The sequence below is a fragment of the Chiloscyllium plagiosum genome, chromosome 1 (genome assembly GCF_004010195.1).
Source record: "Chiloscyllium plagiosum isolate BGI_BamShark_2017 chromosome 1, ASM401019v2, whole genome shotgun sequence".
In the NCBI taxonomy this organism is placed as follows: Eukaryota; Metazoa; Chordata; class Chondrichthyes; order Orectolobiformes; family Hemiscylliidae; genus Chiloscyllium; species Chiloscyllium plagiosum.
Window position 1 is genome coordinate 149,087,097 of NC_057710.1, and position 23,514 is coordinate 149,110,610.

The window sequence follows — 23,514 nt, forward strand, 5'->3', positions numbered from 1 at the left end:
TAACCATTTTCAAATTCCATTTTGGTTTCACGTAAATGAATTGTGAAGGTCTATTCATAGTTTTATTTAGAAACACCATTAGTGTCATCTAAGAGTTTCAAAGTCAAAACGGCTGGCCAGACATTACATCTAATGGTTACATGCAGATTCAATCCAATTTCATGTACAGTAGTTTGCTATTCTCTCATGTTTGCTTCTGAATAAAGTACAAATAACATTTTAAACTTGCAATATTCCTACTAAAAAGTGTGAAAATTTTAAGCAAAAGTATACAGATTTAGGAAAGGGTATTTTTACAGCCCAACGTGACAGATGAGTTAGGATTCAGATCTATTCCCAAACGTTTTTCACAAAAACAAACAAAATATTCTGACCTTGGCTGAAAAGCAGTGATAACATTAGTCGATTCTGAATCAATGCTGACTTTCTTACTCACCTCCTTTCTTACCATCCATCAAGAGGATATGCAGTTAGTACTAAATTAACACTACCATGTTTTTTTTAAAAAGCAACGTGGCCTCTCTAAAAAAAATCATTTGTCTGTAAACTAGTTTTGACAAACAACTTATCTCTCCTTGTTAACTAAATTATATTCCAAGACAAGAAAATTACTAAAAGTTCAAGTCAGAACAGCCTGAGCCAGGAAGGATTTGCTAAAATTACTTCCATCAAACTAACCAAAGGGGAACAAAGCAAAAGGGAAGGTCATTTGTTGCACTAACCATTCCACTTGACAATATGACTGCAGTATTCTGGAGCAAAATGTCAAGTACTTTAGGTAGCAATAATCATATTGATACTAGGACTTCTTATATGACAATAGTTATGTACTTTTCAGTGAAGTCATTAACTGTTAGCAATTTGGAGAGTCATTGAAAAACACAATGGGCTGAGAAGTGGCAGATGGAGTTTAATTTAGATAAATGAGAGGTGCTGCATTTTGGGAAAGCAAATCTTAGCGGGACTTATACACTTAATGGTAAGGTCCTAGGGAGTGTTGCTGAACAAAGAGACCTTGGAGGGCAGGATCATAGCTCCTTGAAAGTGGAGTCACAGGTAGATAGGGTAGTGAAGAAGGCGTTTGGTATGCTTTCCTTTATTGGTCAGAGTATTGAGCACAGGGGTTGGGAGGTCATGTTGCAGCTGTACAGGACATTGGTTAGGCCACTGTTGGAATATTGCATGCAATTCTGGTCTCCTTCCTATCGGAAAGATGTTGTGAAACTTGAAAGAGTTCACAAAAGATTTACAAGGGTGTTGCTAGGGTTGGAGGATTTGAGCTATAGGGAGACCTTGAATAGGCTGGGGCTGTTTTCCCGAGAGCATCGGAGGCTGAGGGGTGACCTTATAGAGGTTTACAAAATTATAAGGGGCACGGATAGGATAAATGGACAGTCTTTTCCCTGGGTTAGGGGAGTCCAGAACTAGAGGACATAGGTTTAGGGTGAGTGGGGAAAAGATATAAAAGGGACCTAAGGGGCAACTTTTTCACACAAAGGGGGACACGTGTATGGAATGAGCTGCCAGAGGAAGTGGTGGAGGCTGGTACAACTGCAACATTTAAGAGGCATTTGGATGGGTACATGAATAGGAAGGATTTGGAGGGATATGGGCCAGGTGCTGGCAGGTGGGACTAGATTGGGTTGGGATAACTGGTCAGCATGGACGGGTTGGACCGAAGGATTGTTTCTGTGCTGTACATCTCTATGACTCTAAGACAATGCTTTCTTCCCCTTTTTATTAAAAAAATTCTAAAATGCAGCACTTTAGATTTCTATCTGCAGCAGTGGTTTCAAGGGCTTAAAGTGAAATAAATCCAAGACAGCAACAGAGGCTGAACACTTTACAAATTAGATTACAAATGCCATTACGCTAGAATTAAATCAATATCGTAAAAGTCTATTAAATGATGCCCAGTGGCACAGGACGAGTTGATTTCTAAAAAAAAAAATTCCCTCCAGGATAAAGATCCCCTCATCATCAATTTGAGGCAGCTTAAACGTTTTTAAGAAAGGGCATCATAGGCTGAGTTAACCTTCAAGCACCACTTCAGCAGCAAAAAGAACTTCAAGCAGACCAGTTGCTGTTGGATACCACCCTGGTCTGCTGCAACACACACATTTAAAGAACAGTACAAACAGCGACTAATATTGAGCACAGCTTGTGCTTAGTTGTTGCAAAGGTTATGGAGCACAGTGCATGTTTACATCTGGACAAACTTAGGGACAGTGAATGGCTGCCAGGAGTACTGCACCCATCAGAACTTCGAACTTTAAAAAGGCTCCGTTCAAACACTGGTAAAGAAATGCAAAAAAAATTTTGTAGACAAGTGCGATAATTGGAATGGATTGGGTTTTTACTCTGATTCTCCTAAAATGAACTTGACTGCACTATGATTATTGTTCCTCTTGATAAATTTCCAAACTCAAATGCTAACCATGCAAATCGATGCTTTCATTTATGGTCAGAGCCGACAGTGGCTGGATCAAACCCAAACTACTCTCCACTGTATGCACCATTTGTGAAGTGGAATCACTATCCTGAACCAGAAACTCAGGATGCGCCATTGCTTTGGCATTTATATTATGCATCTTTTTCGGAACCAATTAAGGATTTGCAAAGCTAATCTGAAAAAAATGACAATGCTTTGTTGTGGACTAAAAAGGATTATCCAGACTTCTGTAATTCCTTCATTGTGGTTTCCCCCTGATGGCACACAATATTAGACATTTCAGGCACAATTGTTAGAAATAGATTTCCCTACCAGAAATTCAAAGCCTAAGCTCTCCAACCCTCCAAGGTAAGATTTATTGGTGGGCAGAGATAGAAGCACCACTCCTCTCATGTTGAGAGGGGAAGGGAAGGGAGCTGCTTAGAGTCGAATTCAAGTAACATAAACCAAAATAACAAACAATAGACATAAATTGCAGCTCAGTCAGCACCCACAGACAAAGATGGGAAAATCTTACAGAAAGAAGTCGCTTCAGAATTAATAGAAAAATGCATGTAACAGCATCAAAATTCCACAAAGCAGTACTGGAGTTGGAAATGGCAAGATATATTGTATTTACTAAGGTATGCTTTTTGCACACATATGACACGTCACACATTTATTTTTGAATAGGCATGATAAACAGTACTAAAATACAAAGAACACAACAGAAAACCCCAGAGCTATTGCCCCTGAGAATAATATGGCATATGATGAAACGTTTTTATTCAAGAGCAGCAAGGGATTTGGCTTTGGGGGGGGGGGGGGAAAGGGGGCTGAGTGGATGGATAGTGAGAAGAAAAATCACAACTAATATTCCCCTTTTTCCAAAAAAATCCTTCCAAATAATAAAAGGGTGCAAGATGAATATCATTCTGAATACCTGCCAGAATGCTGTGATCATTTTGGTAATTCTGGCACTGATGAAATTATGGCCTGGATTTTGAATTCTGAATAAAATGACAGCATTTTTGCTGCCTTAGAAGAAACTTGTCCATAAAGCTCACAAGGTATCTGCCAGATTTTCACTTTTCTGACATGAACTTTATTCAGACACTAGCTGCAGAGGATGTTGGTCATCAACTAGCTGAAGAGGCCAATCACATTGAAAAGTTCTGAGGCAACAAACCAGGGCTAACAGATCTTAGCATTCACTTTTTCTAATTTTAGAAAAAATAAACACTAAAATTGAAACACACAAGGAATTAATGTATAAGCTCAATAATTCTGAAATGAGAACAGGGAGCTCACTGATTGAAACCTAGAGGTTTCTATGTTCGACTGCGCACGTACAATGACTAGAGGTACTACATTTCCCATGTATTGTTAGTGAATGACAGTTTCATCTTCATTACCAGTACAAACCTGGACCAGTATTTCTCTTTCCCTGCACACTCAGAGGGAATGGGAAAGAGAAAAAAAAGTTATCAAGTGCAAAATAACTTTTGAGAGCTCATAACAGGAGATTTATTTTTTTTAAAAAAACCTTTAAATTCTTCAGTTGCAGAAGTTGAGTTCTCCTTTAAAACACTCCTAATAAAGGATCATCTGCATGCAGCTGCAGAAAGCAAGTCAACTATAATCTACAAGGGAATGGGATACCCAGCTGCAATACTTTCGCTTGGAAAGGTACTTGTCTACATTCAGGTCATCACAAAGCAATTCTGCCCCGACCAACTACATTTGCTGATAAAATATTCATGATCTAAAAAGGAGCCTAAATCTATGCCCAACTCCCATCGGAATAGCTGGCTATTTAATTACAACAGATAATTATGCCAATACAGACATAATAATGAAGGAACTTTAAGTTAGATCAGTTATAGAATGAGTGTTGATAAATATAAAACACATAACTATCACCAAGAATTACTGTTATTTCAAACTAAGCTGTTTTTTTGTCAACAGTATTCCTGCAGGATGAGGAGTAGCATCCATTACTGTAACCCACAAGTCAAAATTTTAGCTGAAAATTCCTCAGTTATGACTTATCAAAATAAGTATCAGGAGCTGCCATAATAAATTATTTCAGCAGTTTGTTTTTTAATCTCATTTATCTTTTAACTAAAAAGAAATATTGGTATCTCAATCAGACAGGTTTCAGGTGTGATGCAATGAATATTATTTTACTTATGACTTTAATTAATGCAATGTTTCTATATGAACTGGTTGAAAGAAGCAGAATTGAGTACATGTGATGAATCTAATCAAATTAAAGATCTCAGTTAATGATGCAATTATTTAAGTCTGTGGCAGTCAGTCATGCCACACAGATCGCGATCACTCAAACACCAAAAAATAGTTTAGCAATTTAAAATTGAACTCTTCATTTTGTTCATTTTTTCTGACCTTCCATACATAGTATGGTATCAAGAAAAAAATGGCCTAAGCCGCCAAGAGATGCTTTACTACTTTAAAAGCACCATACAAATGCTTGGAAGGCAGGAAAAAGAGGAGAAAAAAAAAGCCAGCAGTAATCAGAGAAATATGTTTCAAGACAAGACTTAGAGGGTAAGTCTAAAAATTAACGAGACCTGGGACATCTACAACATAAGGTTGACTGAAGCGGTTACCAACTGTCATCAACCCAGGAATAAAAGCAGGGACCTTCCTAATATGTGAATTAACCAGAAGATAAATTTGTTAAGTTATTACAAGGCCTCGAATATAGTATTTCTTATATTTGAAAAGTAAACACTTTTCATAGAAAAACATTAATTAGAAAAAATGCAACACTTCAGCATCACGGTGAAAAATTCTTTGCCTTTTCTTCAGTACTTTATTGGCTTTACGATAGACACTTGAGATTTTGATTTATTTTGCACCATAAGCTTAAATAATAACTCTGATTATCAAAACAAGCCTCAGCCCACAGAATTGCAATTAACAGATAATTAAACACAAACAATGACAATCTTACCTACATTGAATAGTTTGATTTGAAAACTAGGTAAAGATTTAATAACAGACTTCTGAAGCAGATGGGACTTGAAGCAGGGACACTACCACTATGCCACAAGAGAGCTCCTTTTCATTGTAAATAAGAAAACTAGCGATAAGAAAACCATGATCTGCAGGAAAGAAAATGTTTCAAAGCCTACAAGCTATATTGTCATCCGAGAAGAACTTTCCACCATATCCATCAACTTCTATTTTCATTGTTAACAGCATAAGTTAATTAATAGAAAAAATTGAAATTGTGTTGTCCCATACCGTTTGTCAATTGCCGCAGAACCCTCAAACAAAAAGTTTACTTTTTTAAAAAACACTTATCATTCATATTCTCCCATTGCCAGCAGAAGAATTGTAGCATGCATATGGTGTACAAAATCACAATGGCATCAAAAGCTCTGCCACAATTGCCAATTTCAATCATATATTTCAATGTATGATTCAAAATCTAACAATCAAATTTTAGTCGAAATATAGATAACAGCATTGAGTACCTGAGTTGGGAGGCTGTACAGGACATTGGTTAGGCCACTTTTGGAATATTTTGTTCAATTCTGGTCTTCCCGCTATCAGAAAGTTGTGAAACGTGAAAGGTTTCAAAAAGGTTTTACAATGATGTTGCCAGGGCTGGACGATTTGAGTCGTAAACCTTTCCTGAACCCTTTCAGCAGCATCCTTCTGATGGGAGGAGATCAGAATTGAAAACTGGTTAGGCCACTTTTGGAATACTGTGTTCCACAGCATGCGCGCAGGAGCAAGAGAGCGCAACAAAGCGCGCGTGCGCATAGGAGCAAGGTTCCACCTGTTGTCAGTGTGGCCGAAACAAACCAGAGTCTGGAGTAAAGAATTGACTTCAACCAAGTTGTGCAGACCAGCACATTCTATTTTACCACAAATCAAAGTTGTGGACAAAGTATTGAATTTTAACAAAGTACAAAAATCAGAGATTCATCTGGAGTCTCCACAAGAACTATGAAATTAAAAGGGCTCCCAAACACACTTTCTTTTCAAATGAAAATGTAATCTTGATAATAACTAACTCAAAACTCAGTCGAAGTTCAAAACCTACAGCTTTTGGTTTTCTCCAAAAACAGAAAAATTCATTTCAATTTTATATTCTCATTTAGCTGTAGAAACCTGGGATCAAACAGAAAACTCTTCAAAATACTAACTCTATAAAGACACAAACCACTCCTTTAACTGGGCTTCATCAAATCAAATGCTCTAATAAGATTTTGTTAAATTCTTTGCAAGTCATAACACATTTAGGATGATTTATTAACTGCTTGCAGGTGAGACCTTAGCGATAGTGCAGATGCACTACAATATCAAAGTTTCATAACTTTTTAAATAAGCTTGCCAAAAGTAAAAAATTATGAGCAACCTTCTAACTCTACATATAGCCTTCAGGCAAACATCCAGATGCATTGGAATTTATCCAACTAGTTCTTTTAAAATTTAGTCACCTTTCGCCCATTTTTAGTACGGTTGCAACAAGTACCATTCTCCAGTGACTGATGTATTTTAAGCTGGTTTCATAAGTTAAGCAGCTGCTGCATACTTCAGCTTAACATTAAATTATCCACCGCTTCTCAAAATCCTAAATGGAGAGGTGGTATCATCGCTGGACTGTTAATCCAGAGGCCCAGGCATTGTTCCAGGGACCCGGGTTTGAATTCTACCATGGGAATCTGGAATTAAAAGTCTAATGACCACCACGAATCCACTGCAATTATCAGAAAACCCCAACTGGTTCACTAAGGTTCTTTAGAGAAGGAAACTGCCATCCTTGTGTGGTCTGGCCTATGGGTGATCCCAGACCCACAGCAATGTGGTTGACTCCTAACTACCCTCTGAGATGGGCCCTAACCTGCAATGCCCTCATCCCATGAATGAGTAAAAAAAAAACTCTGAAGATACTACAGCAAGGAAGGAGGACTAATTTGGATCTTTCCATGACCATTTTTTTCCTACCTTCATATAACCTGAGTAAAAATGTAAAACATTGATAGACAATAGATGCAGGATTGGTCATTCTGCCCTTCAAGCAGCACCGCCATTCATTATGATCATGGTTGATCATCCTCAATCAGTATCCCGTTCCTGCCTTATCCCCATAACCCTTGATTCCACTATCCTGCAGAGGTCTATCCAACTCTTTCTTCAAAGTATCCAGAGACTTGGCCTCCACAGCCTTCTGGGGCAGAGCATTCCATACACTCACCACTCTCTGGGTGGAGAAGTTTCTCCTCAACTCTGTTCTCAGTGACCTACCCCTTATTTTTAAACTGTGTCCGCTGGCTCGGGACTCACTCGGGACTCAGTGTCCAATCCTTTAATAATCTTATATGTCTCAATCAGATCCCCCCCTCAGCCTTCTAAATTCAAGCTTATACAAGCCCAGTTGCTCCAATCTTTCAGCGTAAGATAGTCCCGCCATTTCAGGGATTGACCTCATGAACCTACGCTGCACTCCCTCAATAGCCAGAATGTCTTTCCTCAAATTTGGAGACCAAAACCGCACACAATACTCCAGGTGCGGTCTCACCAGGATCCTGTACAGCTGCAGAAGGTGCCACCAAAGTGAGTAACCACACATTTATCCACATTAAACTGCATCTGCCATGCATCCGTCCACTCACCTAGCCTGCCCAGGTCACCCTGTATTCTCCTAACATCCTCCTCACATTTCACCCTGCCACCCAGCTTTGTGTCATCAGCAAATTTGCTAATATTACTTTTAATACCTTCATCTATATCATTAATGTACATTATATAAAGCTGCGGTCCCAGCACTGATCCCTGCGGCACACCACTGGTCATCGCCTGCCATTCCGAAAGGCAGCCGTTTATCACATCTCTGTTTCCTGTCAACCAACCAATTTTCAATCCATGTCAGTATTTTGCCCCGAATACCATGTGCCCTAATTTTGCTCACTAACCTCCTATGTGGGACTTTATCAAAGGCTTTCTGAAACACCAGGTATATTAAATCCACGATCTCCCTTGTCCATCTTCAGAGTTACATCCTCAAAAAATTCCAGAAGATTAGTCAAGCATGATTTCCCCTTCATAAATCCATGCTGACTCTGACCTATCCTGTTACCGGTATCCAGATGTGTCGTAATTTCGTCCTTTATAATTGACTCCAGCATTTTTCCCCACCACGGAGGTCAGACTAACTGGTCTATAATTCTGTTTTCTCTCTCCCTCCTTTCTTAAAAAGTGGGACAACATTAGCCACCCTCCAAACCGCAGGAACTGAATCTGAAACTATAGAACATTGGAAAATGATCACCAATGCATCCACTATTTCTAAAGCCACATCCTTCAGTACCCTGGGATGCAGACCATCAGGTCCAGGGGACTTACCAGCCTTCAGACCTAACAGTCTCTCCAACACCATTTCCTGCCCAATATAAATTCCCTTCAGTTCAGGTCCTTCAGCCACTATTACATCTGGAAGATTAGATCTGTCTTCACTGGGGAAGACATGAGCAAAGTACCAATTCAACTCTTCTGCCATTTCTTTGTTGCCCGTAATAAATTCACCCATTTCTGTCTTCAAGGGCCCAATTTTAGTCTTAACCATTTTTTTTCTTTTCACATACCTAAAAAAGCCTTTACTATCCTCCTTTATATTTTTGGCCAGTCTACCTTAGTACCTTATTTTTTCTTTGCGTAATTCCTTTTTAGTTATCCTCTGTTGTTCTTTAAAAGCTTCCCAGTCCGATTTCCCACTCATCTTTGCTATGTTATACTTTTTCCCTTTTGTCTTTATATGGTCCTTAACTTCCCTCATCAGCCACAGCCTGAGCTAATTACAATCAGTTTAAGTAACCCTACTTCCAACAGATATCAATGAAAACTTACACCAATGAACTAGGATTGCTGTAGTTGAATAAACTAGAATTCTCAGTGAGTTAGAAACTGCCATGTTTAGATTGAGACAACAGTAAAATAAGTATTTACACCTTAATTCCATATATGTACAGAGCAAGTGTCTTAAGTAAAGGTGGCTGCAAAGTTACTAAGGCTAGTCACAGCTATGTCAGATAAATAATAAACCCAGATCCAGTAAAATAAATTGCCCCATCATACTGATTAATTTTGCATGAGTAGCTCATGGTGCAATAGCCAAAACAAAAGGGATTATCCAGATGAGATTACAGCATCTGTTTGAATTTCTGTAAACTGCAGCATATACATTGATATGGCATGATACAATCCTTTTCAAAATGTAAGGTTTTGCACACACTTGACGTACAAATTGACCCCACCTCACACCCACAGCATACAATATTTGGATTAGTCATCAGCCTCAATTTCTCATCCGGTGTTATTTACAAGGCATCAAGCTACCATTGCATTGAGAAATTGCACGAGTTTAAGACACACTCACTCTTTGCATCAGATGACAGTAACACTTCATGGGCGGCACGGTGGCACAGTGGTTAGCACTGCTGCCTCACAGCGCCAGAGACCTGGGTTCAATTCCCGCTTCAGGCAACTGTCTGTGTGGAGTTTGCACATTCTCCCCATGTCTGCGTGGGTTTCCGGTTTCCTCCCACAGTTCAAAGATGTGCAGGTTAGCTGAATTGGCCATGCTAAATTGCCCGTAGTGTTAGGTGAAAGGGTAAATGTATGGGTGGGTTGCGCTTCGGCGGGTCAGTGTGGACTTGTTGGGCCGAAGGGCCTGTTTCCACACTGTAAGTAATCTAATGTAAGTAATCTAAAAAAAAACTTCAAAAATGACCAACCATACCCATTCTAGGAATTTGTCTTTGTACTTGTCATGTAAGCGGACTCCCATTTTTAAGAACGATTTATCAAAGGTTGACTTATACATCCACATCTATAGTAAATTCACAATTAAGCTCTTAATTGATTTTTCTAGTTACAACCAAATAACAGAGAACTAATGAGCTGTGGCTCTGGATTCTTCTTTAGCAATTCAAATTTTAGTTCAGAAAAAAATGTATGGTAACCTCTCAAATCTAGAAAGCCAGTTATCTGGATTTTGTTTTCAATAAGTACAGTCCTGGTCATTTACAATGCTGAAACAGAGTCAACATTAGTGCCCCAATGATTGGTAAAAAGGAAAGTTCCAGAACCTTTCCAGGCACTAGAATCACAGAATCCCGACAGTGTGAAATCAGACCATTAGACCCAACAAGTCCACACCGAACCTCCAAAAGAGTATCCCACCCAGACCCACTCTCCTACCTTATGTCTCTACATTTACCCCTGACTAATGCACCTAACCTACACATCCCTGAATACTATGGGTAATTTAGCACAGCAAATTCACCTAACCTATACATCTTTGGACTGTGGGAGGAAACCCACCCAGACACAGGGAGAACGTGCAAACTCCACACAGACAGACAGTCACCCAAGGCTGGAATCTAACCCGGGTCCCTGACACAGACAGCAATGCTAACCACTAAGCCATCATGCCACCCCTACTTTAATGGATTTTGTCAAGTACAAATTAGAGCATTAATATGTTCAAACACAACAAGACAGAAGATGATGCTATTGATGAGTTATCTTGAGGATGAAGTTTGAGGATGGATAGAACTGTGTTTCATACTCACTTAGCCCCAGCTCAGTTCCAACTCCAAGCAGTAAACTCACCCATTAAAATTTGTTACATTAAAAACAACATGGAAAATACAGTAATGGATGACTAAAGACTTTTACTATTACTTCAAAATGTCACTGTTGAGCATGTCCGGTACATGCATATTTTAATCCCATTCACACACGTGTGGCTTTGCATTCCAAATTGATTCCAAATCCAGAAAAGGCTTGGTCCCAGGTATTCTGTACTGAAAAAGATTACAACTTACTACAAATCTCATTTCTCTACAATGGTGATGAACAGGTTATTACAAGACTCTAATTATACATGTCAGGCCAGGGAACCTCAAACCATGAAAGCAAATGCACAATTTGCAAATGATATTTAAAAGGAACACATCACCGTTCTGCTCTTGATGCATGGTGAGATTTCAATCGTCTTTTTACAAAACCAACACAAACGCTAAACCTAAAGCAGGATGGGGAACAGGACAAGGAGTAGAAGAACAGGGAAGGGAGAAAACATCACAAAGCAAATTGCTGAAGAAACTCAGCAGGTTTGGCACAATCTGTGCAGAAAAAAAACAAGAGTTAACATTTTCAACCATCTATACTTCTCATTAGCATCCGATCCAGAGTTTTTCTGTCTCTCACCTGATCAGCTGCAATCTCATTTGCCACTGACTTCCTTTCTTTCTGAGCATAGTCTCCATGTACAACATTCACTGCCTCCTGTTATACATATCCTACCCTCCCCAATTCAGTACAAAATCTACTCTTTCCGTGCTGTACATCTCTGTGACTCTATGATCTGATGGATTTCTCCAACACTTTGTCTTTGGTTCAGATTTCCAGCATCCATAGTTCTTTGTTTTTGTAGGAGACAATAGTTTTGGATGACAGTTGATAATTTTTAAAATCTGAATGATCTCACCTTGTTAAACTAGAAATGGCAATAGCTGCAGAGCTCTATAAACTCGCTGTTCAAACTCCAGCCTTGCCTAACTATATATTTGGAAAGTTGAACTTTTCACTCTGCAAATGAAAATGTTTTGAACCTAGCTAATGAGGCCATACCCTATAGTGAGAATGCATATAGGGTATAAGCAGGCAGGCAAAAAGATTTAAGTTCTGAGTTTTGTGAAACAAGAGGTTCAACTGAGCATGACTCAGATCAGGTAAGAACTTGCAGTTAACAATGGGGTGCTGGAGACAATGGTAATGGGTTAACAAGATGGAAAAGCATTCATGATGTAGAGCCATTTAACAAGATGATGTAACATTCAATATGTAATGTCAGTTAACAAGGTGAAAAGTATTCATTATATGGTAAGGTCCTAGGGAGTGTTGCTGAACAAAGAGACCTTGGAGTGTAGGTTCATTGCTCCTTGAAAAGTGGAGTCGCAGGTAGATAGGATAGTGAAGGTGGCATTTGGTATGCTTTCCTTTATTGGTCACAGTATTGAGTACAGGAGTTAGAAGGTCATGATGCGACTGTACAGGACATTGGTTAGGTCACTGTTCGAATATTGCGTGCAATTCTGGTCTCCTTCCTATTGGAAAGATGTTGTGAAACTTGAAAAGGTTCAGAAAAGATTTACAAGGATGTTGCCAGGGTTGGAGGATCTGAGCTACAGGGAGGGGCTGAACAGGCTGGGGCTGTTTTCCCTGGAGCGTCGGAGACTGAGGGGTGACCTTATAGAGGTTCACAAAATTATGAGGGGCATGGATAGGATAAATAGGCAAAGTCTTTTCCCTGGGGTCGGGGAGTCCAGAACTAGAGGGCATAGGTTTAGGGTGAGAGGGGAAAGATATACAAGAGACCTAAGGGGCAACTTTTTCACGCAGAGGGTGGTATGTGTATGGAATGAGCTGCCAGAGGATGTAGTGGAGGCTGGTACAATTGAAACATTTAAGAGGTATTTGGATGGGTATATGAATAGGAAGGGTTTGGAGAGATATGGGCCGGGTGCTGGCAGGTGGGACTAGATTGGGTTGGAATATCTCGTCGGCATGGACGGATTGGACTGAAGGGTCTGTTTCCATGCTGTACATCTCTATGACTCTATGATTCTAAGGTGGATGACAATAGGTATTTCATTATACACCAAATGCCAGCCAGAAATGCTGAGGGAGAACAAGGTTTTCAAAACTGATGGAGAACAGTGCTAACAAGCAGGAAGAGAAAACAGAAGTTACATAAATATTGCCCACGTTTCTTGGAAAAAGAAAAGAATGGCATGTTTCTTTGCAATTTTGGTGAGGTATTGCTTGTAACTGATCTATGTAACAATTGAGCTAAAGCTACTAGCTTGCACTTTAAAAAAAATGTGGAAAGGTGTTTCATTTTTATTCTGGATTAAAAAGAAACTGAAGAACTGTCATATTTCTATTTTTCTAAAATGTTGCTTTGAAAGAAACTAATAAGCATTAATCTCATCGGTTGTATCACGGTTGATCAAATATTCCAGATAATCAAGAGGTCCAAATGTAAAAACACACATCAAGAAATAGAAACATAGCAACAGGTATACTTGCTATACACAGTTGCTTGCTATATACTTGCTGTACACAGTTATACTTTACACATACCATAAATTAAATACTAATGCAACCTTGCCTGAAATAAAAATTAGCAGCAGAGAACATTCTTATTTCCACCCTCAACTGACTACGTGAACATTGCAGCAGATTGAGGTATTTGAAGAGAAACTGAATCAACTGTTGATATTTTGTCTGGCCATCTGGTGGCCCTCAGGTTAAATCACCCCAGTCGTTTCTCTCTAATGAGTACAGCCCATTAGATCTGGTAAGACTATGGCAACGTAACAACCGAGTGAGTATAGTTACATTGAGGTAAATAAATTAAAATCTAGAATTGGTCTGAACAATACAGTAAACCACAGCATTTGAGATAAATTTTAGCAGTTTATCAAGAGGACTGGTTAAAACAAAAGTTTTGTTATAAATATTATCTATTTGGTTCAAAAGTGCACAGTAATATTGAAACTTTTAACTATGTTTACAGGTGCTGTTAACCTATGAAAATTTAATTTGAAAAGAACCCAATGGTCACAAACTGGCAAAACAAAACACGAAACTCACTAAGTTTCTTAGTTCCATTGGGAATAGGAGTACTTTTGCAGGCAGGGCCAACAGTCAATATATGCAACATTATAAATACAAATTACATGAAGCAAAGTCATGCTTTCAGATATATTTCAGAAATTTAAGTCCCATTGTCTGACAGATCGTTTCTGAAGTTCAATTAAACCTTAAAGTATCTTAAAGGAAGATGGAATAAGAAAATAAAAAGATTAAAGTAGCTTAGCACAAAATTATATGCTACCAAAAACTAAAATATTCATTAATAATGTGTTTTGCTTAGATATCATATAATTTTCAATCCCCCAATGGGAATTTCTGAAGTTCAGGCATTTTGTTTGTAAACCAACAATACCCAATTTCATGAGGTCACATTAAACTTGTCACAATAACCAAACATCATCCATCCACTTGAATACCAACTTTTAAACATGCAAAATTAATACTGGTCAAACTGGCAACAATGCAGAGCCAAATACCACATCAAATTACACTGACTCAAATATCCTCCAGGACCATGATCTTTCTTGCCAACTGGAGTGAGCACCCTGCACCCATTATAAACCTAAAACAAAATTAATCTTAGATGACACATATGTTCCTGTAGGAACACCACAGAAAGGTTGCCATATTTATCACATAGGGATAAAGGGGAAAGAGACAGAAAAATCAATTCAGCATGGATGACCATATATGTGTAACTTTGCAACTACATGCAGTACTTCAAAGTCCCCATTTTTACTTTAATAGAAACATTTTTTCTTCCGTAAGTAATCAAGCATCAGTTGCTAATAGAGCGAACTCAAGCACTTAAAGACTAAAAGAAACAACCAAGACATACAGATCAAGTAAAAAGGTCAAAACACCAAATTTGAAATCACAGATAGACAGGGGGCTAGAAGACCACAGCAAGCCAGGCAGCGTTGGGGGGTGGTGGTGAATTCAATGTTTCAGGTACATTTAGATATTGATGTATTTTTGTCATTTAAAGAGTTCCAATTTTACCTATTCAAAGCACCTATTCAAGTGGTCTATACATTTGCAACAAGATAAAGATGAAAATCTGTTTGTGAAACTTTACCATATTTCTAAATTGTTAGTGAATCTTACAACCTATCACTGAACCTAAGTGTTGCAGATCTTCTGCTCCACTGGCATCAAATTAGAACTGTTTTTAAAAAAAAAAGGTTCTGAATTGCATATTTTTACTGATCATGAGCTAGGCTTTACAGGAAGATTGACATGCAAAGTAATTTGACTATTTGAAAATGTTTAAACTTCGTACCTTATGATTCTGTCATGGTAATATATGCAAATTATTTTCCTAACTAATTAGACATTATTTTCACATTTACATGAAAGCTATTTTCTTCATATTTTCCATCTCTCAATCTCATACCAATAGAACCACTGTTTGTGTTGCTGATTGATCAAAACGGCTCCTATCAGAACCTCAGCTTGATGGGAATGTCATAGATAAAATATATTCACATTCTCTTAGATGATTCAATTATTTAGTTATACTGTTCACAAGAACTGCAAATTACTCTAAATTCCTATCACCCATCCACAAGAGCTCATACATTTGAGGTAGTGAAGATGTGAAATCAACAGAAGTATCAAAAGGAAAACAAGTATAGCATCTATGTTAGCCCTGTAAATCATAATGAGGTGGTGCCAGTGTTAGACTGGGGTGGGCAAAGTTAAAAATCACACCACCAGTTTATAGTCCAACAGGTTTATTTGGAAGTACTAACTTTTGGAGCGCTGCTCCTTTGTCAGGTATGGGAGGAGTGCTCCGAAAGCTAGTACTTCAAATAAACCTGTTGGACTGTAACCTGGTGTTGTGAGATTTTTAACTTTGTAAATCATACATTTCCATTACTGTGACAACCGACAAAATGCCCAAAATATACAAATTTTTTACATGCAAATCTGGAGCAGGAATTGGCCAAAGCAAACTACAACAGTAGGATACAAAGATATAGGTTCAAATTATGAAATAGCAAATTTAAGACAATGTGAAGAAAAGAACCTCTTCACGAGGCTGATCACCACACCACAGTGGAACACTCAAAAAAAAAAGTTAGAGGATGCTACAACAGCAGGGATGGCAAGGTTCTCTTGGATGGATAAACTGAAGTTAGCATAAAGTCAGAGGAATTTACTTTCATCTCCAAAATACCAAGCAAAATTTTTAATCTTGCACAAAAGTTACATTTGGAGTTTATATAACTAGAAGCGAGAACAAATTCTTTCCAGTATCCTTTCAAGAAAAAGCTAATGTAAATATGGCTTAACGGTTAATACAACTATAGACTACTACTGTAGATCCACACTCAAAATCAGACTACCGAAAAACCAGCACTGTTCAAAGACCAGACATGTTTTTTTGTTTGATCTTTCCTCTTTTTAAAGAGTTCGATGATGATGTAGGGGAGCAGTGGATACATGAAAGAAAGAAGTTATTCAATCCAATGTGCGAGAACTGAATTTATACCCTAAAGTGTTTGGCGATCACATCATTTGGTCTTCCCTATTCAGCAAATTAAAGCATTCCAATCTGAATTAATGTGTTCCAATGTTTTGTTCTGAAAAACCAAGAAATTCCAATATTGGCATAACCTCAATTACAAGGCTGACAAGCTCGTGAACATCAGTCCAAAATAATTTTGCTTTGCACCAATACCAAGCTGTCTAAGTCTGGAATCAGGAACCCATGTGATTCCAAAGCAAAGCAGGGAGGCTTCCTCTTTTTTGTAATGACACTGCTGCCTTCTAGCTGCCTAATAAGACTGCCAGTGAGTTTAAGACAGTAATTCAATCTTGCAGATCTGATGTTCACTCAAATTTACAGCATGAGAATAGCTCAACTGAATTACAGTCTTGTAACTCACCACCAGACATTTGTTACCCTACATAGAATATAGATACACGGCACAATAGCATGAGCATACCATATGACCCTATCTTTAACTGAACTGGAATAGGTCACTAAGTGATAGCGCCTGCACAGGGAAGTCAATAGTGCAACATGGGAAATACTAAGAACTCAATTATCATGATTTCAGTAAAGAAATCTGAAGTCAATTTTTTTTTTTTACAGATCAAGGAATTTTTATTCAGATTTGTTAAGATTGTATAATCTTGAATATTTAATAAAACTTATATAATAAAATCTATTGTCTACTCAACACTCCAGACTAAAAAGACTGAATGGAGCAATTTGATTTCACGTTCAATCGAATGGGTTAATTACTGCATCTGGGATAATGGGCTCACATCCTGAATTTCACTGACTGACCTGATGTAGACTGGCGTATCATTTTGCACAATTTCTCAGCTGTAAATCAATTGAGGATTTCAAAGAAGGTTGAAGAGTCTGATAATGACGCTTTCGGTGCAGTCTCTTGGGATTCCATTTTACAAAGAATGTACATTATTTATAAAGGCTAGCTGTGTGCCCATTAAAGCTTTTAAGCTCAATAAACAAAAGCTCCTATAGTACAATTCAAGTGATCTGCGTGAACTCAATTTTTTTTTCTTTCAAGACAGCACCAACAGTTATAAAGTACCACTAATCGCCTACTTCTAATGATAGCGAGAAAACTTTCACTGCTCTGAATATTACAATAGTTTATTCAAACTGGATCTCCTAAGATCACAGCATACCATAATTCCTGCATTACAATGGATTACGGCTATTTTTAAATCCATGAATAGGGCTCTCTCACGCCACCTTTCGACAAAGGGGTCAACTGAATTATTAAGAAAAAAGTGATTTGGAGATGCTGGTGTTGGACTGGGGGTACAAAGTTAAAAATCACACAAACACCAGGTTATAGTCCAACAGGTTTAATTGGCAGCACACTAGCTTTCAGAGCATCGCTCCTTCATCAGGTGGTAGTGGAGGGCTCAATCCGAACACACAATTTATAGCAAAAATTTGCAGTTTGATGTAACTGAAATTATACATTGAAAAATTGATTGTCTGTTAAGCCTTTCATCTGTTAGAATACCGTGATGAAACTATCACGGTATTCTAACAGATGAAAGGCTTAACAATCAATTTTTCAATGTATAATTTCAGTTACATCAAACTGCAAATTTTTGCTATAAATTCTGTGTGTTCGGATTGAGCCCTCCACTACACCTGATGAAGGAGCGATGCTCCGAAAGCTAGTGTGCTTCCAATTAAACCTGTTGGACTATAACCTGGTGTTGTGTGATTTTTAACATTAAGAAAAGTGCAATCCTGCCAAGAATCCACAAAGTTGCAGAGCTACCAGGAAGGTCAATTAGAAAGTGATTTGTACGATCAAATAGATTTGTCACAGAATAAAAACTAAAAAAATGTTATGAATGTTTCACAAACATGCAAAGACAGTCAGATATTCCAAATTAATTGATAAATAGTCCAAGCTCAGCTTAGTTACCACATCTCCAACTTTGATTCCACCAAAAATTATAATTTTCAGAAGTCAATACCTTCTTGACAGGGTGCAGATACAGTATTCTAGGGCATACTCCCCATTTATAGATTCAAACTTACTTCTGGAGTTTATAAAACAAACAGTCTTTATGGTCATGGTGCACATGAAGCTGGAGTATATAGCAGGAAACTTGATCAAAGTGAGGTATACAAAGCAGCTGCTAAAAAGTAGTAATTTCTAGTGTTTGGTTTTGAATTATAGCATGGTTCCAGTGTTCTTGAAGGTTATTTATTACTCAAATGAAGCAATTTCGCAGCAACAGTTTCTTAAATCTGTTTGACTACTTTCAATCTATTTAGATGTGACTTACAAATCTGCCAACAAAAAAACCTCTACATTTTAAATACATTCATATTGCTCGCCAACGCATAAACTGCAACGATACTCAAATCAGATTTGACCACAAAATAAAAGCAGCCCTAGTGACTAAAACATTTTGCTCCACTGCAGATGGTTCCAGATGCAGGTTTTCCCCCCTTATTTTTAAAAATTCAAAGAATGAGGATGAAGCTGACCAGGCTAGCATTTACTGTCTGTCTATCTTAATTACTCTGGAAAATGATGGTGGTGACCTGTCTTCTTGAAGCACTGCAGTGTAAACACCCACATTTTTGATAGGAAGGCAGTTCCACGATTTCAACCTGGGCAATTGAGAAGGAACAGCAATAAAAAGGTCTAGTCAGAATGATGAGCGTTTGGAAGAAAATTTTTAGGTGGTGTTCCCGTGAAGCTATCCCTTGTCCTTCCAGGCTGTATAGGTTGAGACTTGGGAAGCTGTAACCTAAGAAGCCCTGCTGAGTTACTGTACTGAATCTTGTAGATGGTGCAAAGTGATACTATTATGCATTGTAGTGAAGGGAGCAAATCTTGAAAGGTGATGGATAGAGTGCCATTCAAGCAGACTGCTTTGTCCTGGTTAGTTCTAAGAGTGTTTTTGAAGCTTTATTCATCTAGGCAAGTATTCTAACATACTCCTGATTTGTGCCTCGAATATGGTGACCATGTATGGGGACCCAGGAGTCAGTCACCCATGAAAGCCCAAGCCTCGGCTGTTCTTGTCATCACAGTATTTACATGGCTTGTTACAGTTCAGTCTCTAGTAAATGAACCCCTCCCCCCACAAGATACAAATGGTGGAGAATTCAATATTAATGCCATTGACTTCAAGGGTTGATAGTTACACTCTCTATTTGGAGATAGTAATTCCCAGACTTGTGGCTCCATTTATAAAGACTAAATCTGAATGACATCTAGGTATTGCTACACATAAACAGGAGCTACTTCATTAGACAGAGTAAAACAGGGTAAAAAAAGATTATTATTCTTCAATATATGTAATGCGAGGGTACAAAATAAATCTGAATCTTATAGGTATAGCTCCACTGATGCTCACAATCTTTAGTATTTCTCTCTTATACAAGTTGCCAGGGAATGTAAGCAATCTTTAAACTGGAGAATCATAGCTGTAAATAACCACACCCGGTCACATGCAAAGATCAAGGGACAGCAATCATGAATCACACATGGCTGATTCTTCCCTTAACACAAACACTACAACCAATCATAACGTCTCAAATATCAGAGGTGAGATCACCTGAAAAATGAAAATTCAAATCTTCCTCATTTGTATGGCTGAGTTTCACATCATGTGTTACAGTACCTACTACTCCATTAGCAAAAGAAACTTAATATTCTCAAAATAAGGGATAAACCTTATCATCTCAGTCCCAATGTTTGTCCCTTATTGTTTCATTCATAGGGTAGCAAAATTTTAGAATTCTCTGCCCTAGAGGGTTGTAGAAATCAGTAATTAAGTACATTCAAGACAGATTCATGAAGTTCTAGATATTAATGATATCAAGGAACATAGTGCAGCAAAATTATGTTTCAGAAAATAATCAGCCACGATTAAGAATGCTAGACCAAAGCTGAACAGTCTAATCCTATGTTCCAAATAAATGAAGATGGCCAATACCCAACACAGGTCAGGTATGGTTCAGTAGAGAAGTCTTGCACAACTCAAAAGAGCATGGGTTCACGTTCCACTCGAAGATCTCCAGGTCAAATTTTAAGCTGACCTATCAATGCAGTATCAAAGGAGTGCTGCACCTTTTTGATGAGATATTAAACCAAGGACCCTCAGACAAATGTAGAAACAAATCCCATGGCACTTTCAAACATTTAACTATCAAAACAGTAAAAATAAATTATCTGGTCTTTATCACATTGATGTTTGTGGGTGCTGGCAATACAGAAACTGTCTAGATTTCAAACATTTAACTACATTTTGTAAGAACCTGATTGGCTGGTAAATGATGTGATCATGAAAAGGGCTTATGTAGCACTAGCTCCCTACAATTTCACTCTCTTCCAAAATCAGTACAATAACAGCAAGGAAAGTTTTTACTTTCACTGCTAGGCCATACACAGCAAAAGAGCAAAGAGGAGGAAGGTGGCTTGCCACCAGTCCTATTAACTGACCATAAAACTGTAAAAGGGTAAGTACCCATGCACCATACAATAACAAACAAATGATCAAATGTATCTATCCTTTTATTTGCAATAGGGTATGGCAAGGATACACATATAAAATTTCAAGTTTACAACACAAAGTAGTATGTAACACTCCATGTATTGCAAACCAATTTACCACTCATCTTGAAGTTCTATTCTTCGTGAACGGTACAAAGACATCAGTGGACTTTGTCAGCACCTTAGAACATCAAAGCTGAGTTGATTCCATTTTCAATCAAAATACACATTTCCAACAGCAAAAATACAATAGTTAGAGCAGTATTTCCAACTGGAATGTATCCTTTCTAGTCTTGGCATAGCTAGACGAAATGCTATGGATAAGCTATTGTAATCGAAATATGAACCTAACCCAGGTTATTCCTGATCTGTATGGTTTAATACTACAGCTAGCTTTGCATTATCTAATCACTAAGATCTGACAGAAATAAGATTTCAATGTCCCTCCTGTAGCTATTCCTGCCAGTTTTACAATGACAGGTCATTAATATTGTATTTATAAAGACCGAGCTGACTGTACTATTCAGCATGAGAAGCTGCCTGATAATCACTAATGAATGAGACTAAACGTGTTCTATCCCACTTCAAATCATACTCAAATACTGCTGACAAGGCTTAAAAGGACAGCAGTATTTTCTCCAGAAAGTGGAATTCAGAATCTTAAAAATATAAAAGTATTCAGCGTGACAGGTTGATATAGAACTGGAGGATGCTTTCATTTCAATTAACTATTAAAAAAAATTTTGTTAAAATTAAAATCAAAATCCTTGTGCAAGATGGTGGCAGAGTAGGATGCTCCGGCCCAAGCCCATACGCTCCACCCTTCTCTTCTCTTCTCATTTTTTTTACTCAGTGCTTTTCTGATGTTCTTCTTTTTCTCTTCCTCTTCGACTCTTAGCCTCCAGCGATGATCCCCAGGCTCTGGTGAGCAACGATTCCCAGCCTCCTCTGGCACAGTGACCTCCCAGCCTGGTGTGGCGACCTTCCTGCATAGTATATCGCCAGCACAGTGTGAAGCCAGGACCACTGCAGACTGGAAGTTAGCTGCCAGCGTGGTTTGCTGCACTGAACTTTTATTTCTGTTGTGCTGGGCATTTTATATCGGTATTGACTAAACCCCGTAGCTAAGGAAGCTGTGCCTAGGTTTATATTTAATTGGCAATGTATAAACTTTTCACTATACTCACTGAGTACATGTGGCAACAAAAGGTTATTGTATTCTATTCATTTAAATATGCAGGTAATGTGGCTGGTCAACATTTGACTTAGCTTGTCTGAGTGAAGGTTTTGAACCTTTGTTTTCTAATCGACCTGTCCAGAGATATTATCATCAAGGTGGGACTTGTACCTGGGTCTCTTGGTTCAGATGTAGTGATCCTAGCTCTGTACAAGAGTCTTTCCAACCATTAAGCAGCGTCACATAGACGAGGAACAGGCTATTAATAGTGCTTATCTTATTTGAGTAATTTCTTTCAATTTCCCACCTGGACTATCTGGTTCCTTTGTTCCTCAAAAACTATAGACTAACTTGTACTATTTCCAGCTGTGCATTATATAACATAAAAACTTTAAATGGAAACAAGGGCAGTCAGAATGTGCAAAGATATTTGCATTTAGAATAAAGGGAACAGAATTTAATTCTGGTTTATAACTTAGGCCTCAGATTGTAAATTATTTCTTAAGATGTTTTCCCAAAGTGGTGTGATATTCAGAAGGTGAATAATGCACAACATTATAATTTATTTGAAAGAATATTCTCTAGATTAGTGTTATTGCCAATCAGCTATAGCCAACACACTTGCAGAATTCAATTTTGATATAATTTAATGTAAATTAGTCAGACTATTTCTGCAAATGAAAGTTTATCTAACATACCCTTAAATAGAAGTGAGTGAAAAAATTAAACCAGCAGTTTCATAATTCTAAATGTACAGGAATCAAATAATTACATAAGCAAAGAGACGTAGAAACTATTAAAGTACAATCGCACTGTCTGCAAAGCTGAGTTCTTTTCTTTCCTGTGCTTTAGCCATTGAACAGGCAATTTCAGTTCAGATTTAAATCTCAAATATTCATGGTAAACAAATGCAGAATGTATTAAAATATTTTCTCCAAATGAAAACTCTAATTTCTGCTCTGAATTTGGATCTTAAGATTTTTTAAAGCAAACAATAACCCACTGCCACATACAGACATATTAAATCTAACTTGAGGTATAGCTCAAAGGGCTGACATTAATGGTCTGAATTTTTTTAAAATGTAACATTAAAGTCAAAATTTCAGGACACTAATTTCCTGACAACAGGAAAACAAAAATATTGTGAAAAGTTGTAATGGTGGTAAAAAGTAATTGAA

The 23,514-nt window shown here is 37.9% G+C and overlaps 1 protein-coding gene across 4 annotated transcripts in view; it reads right to left on the bottom strand.

Moving 5' to 3' along the window:
• The window catches only part of smad1 (SMAD family member 1), a 109,163-nt gene that overhangs the window by 83,973 nt on the left and 1,676 nt on the right, over positions 1-23,514 (bottom strand). The window lies entirely within an intron of this gene.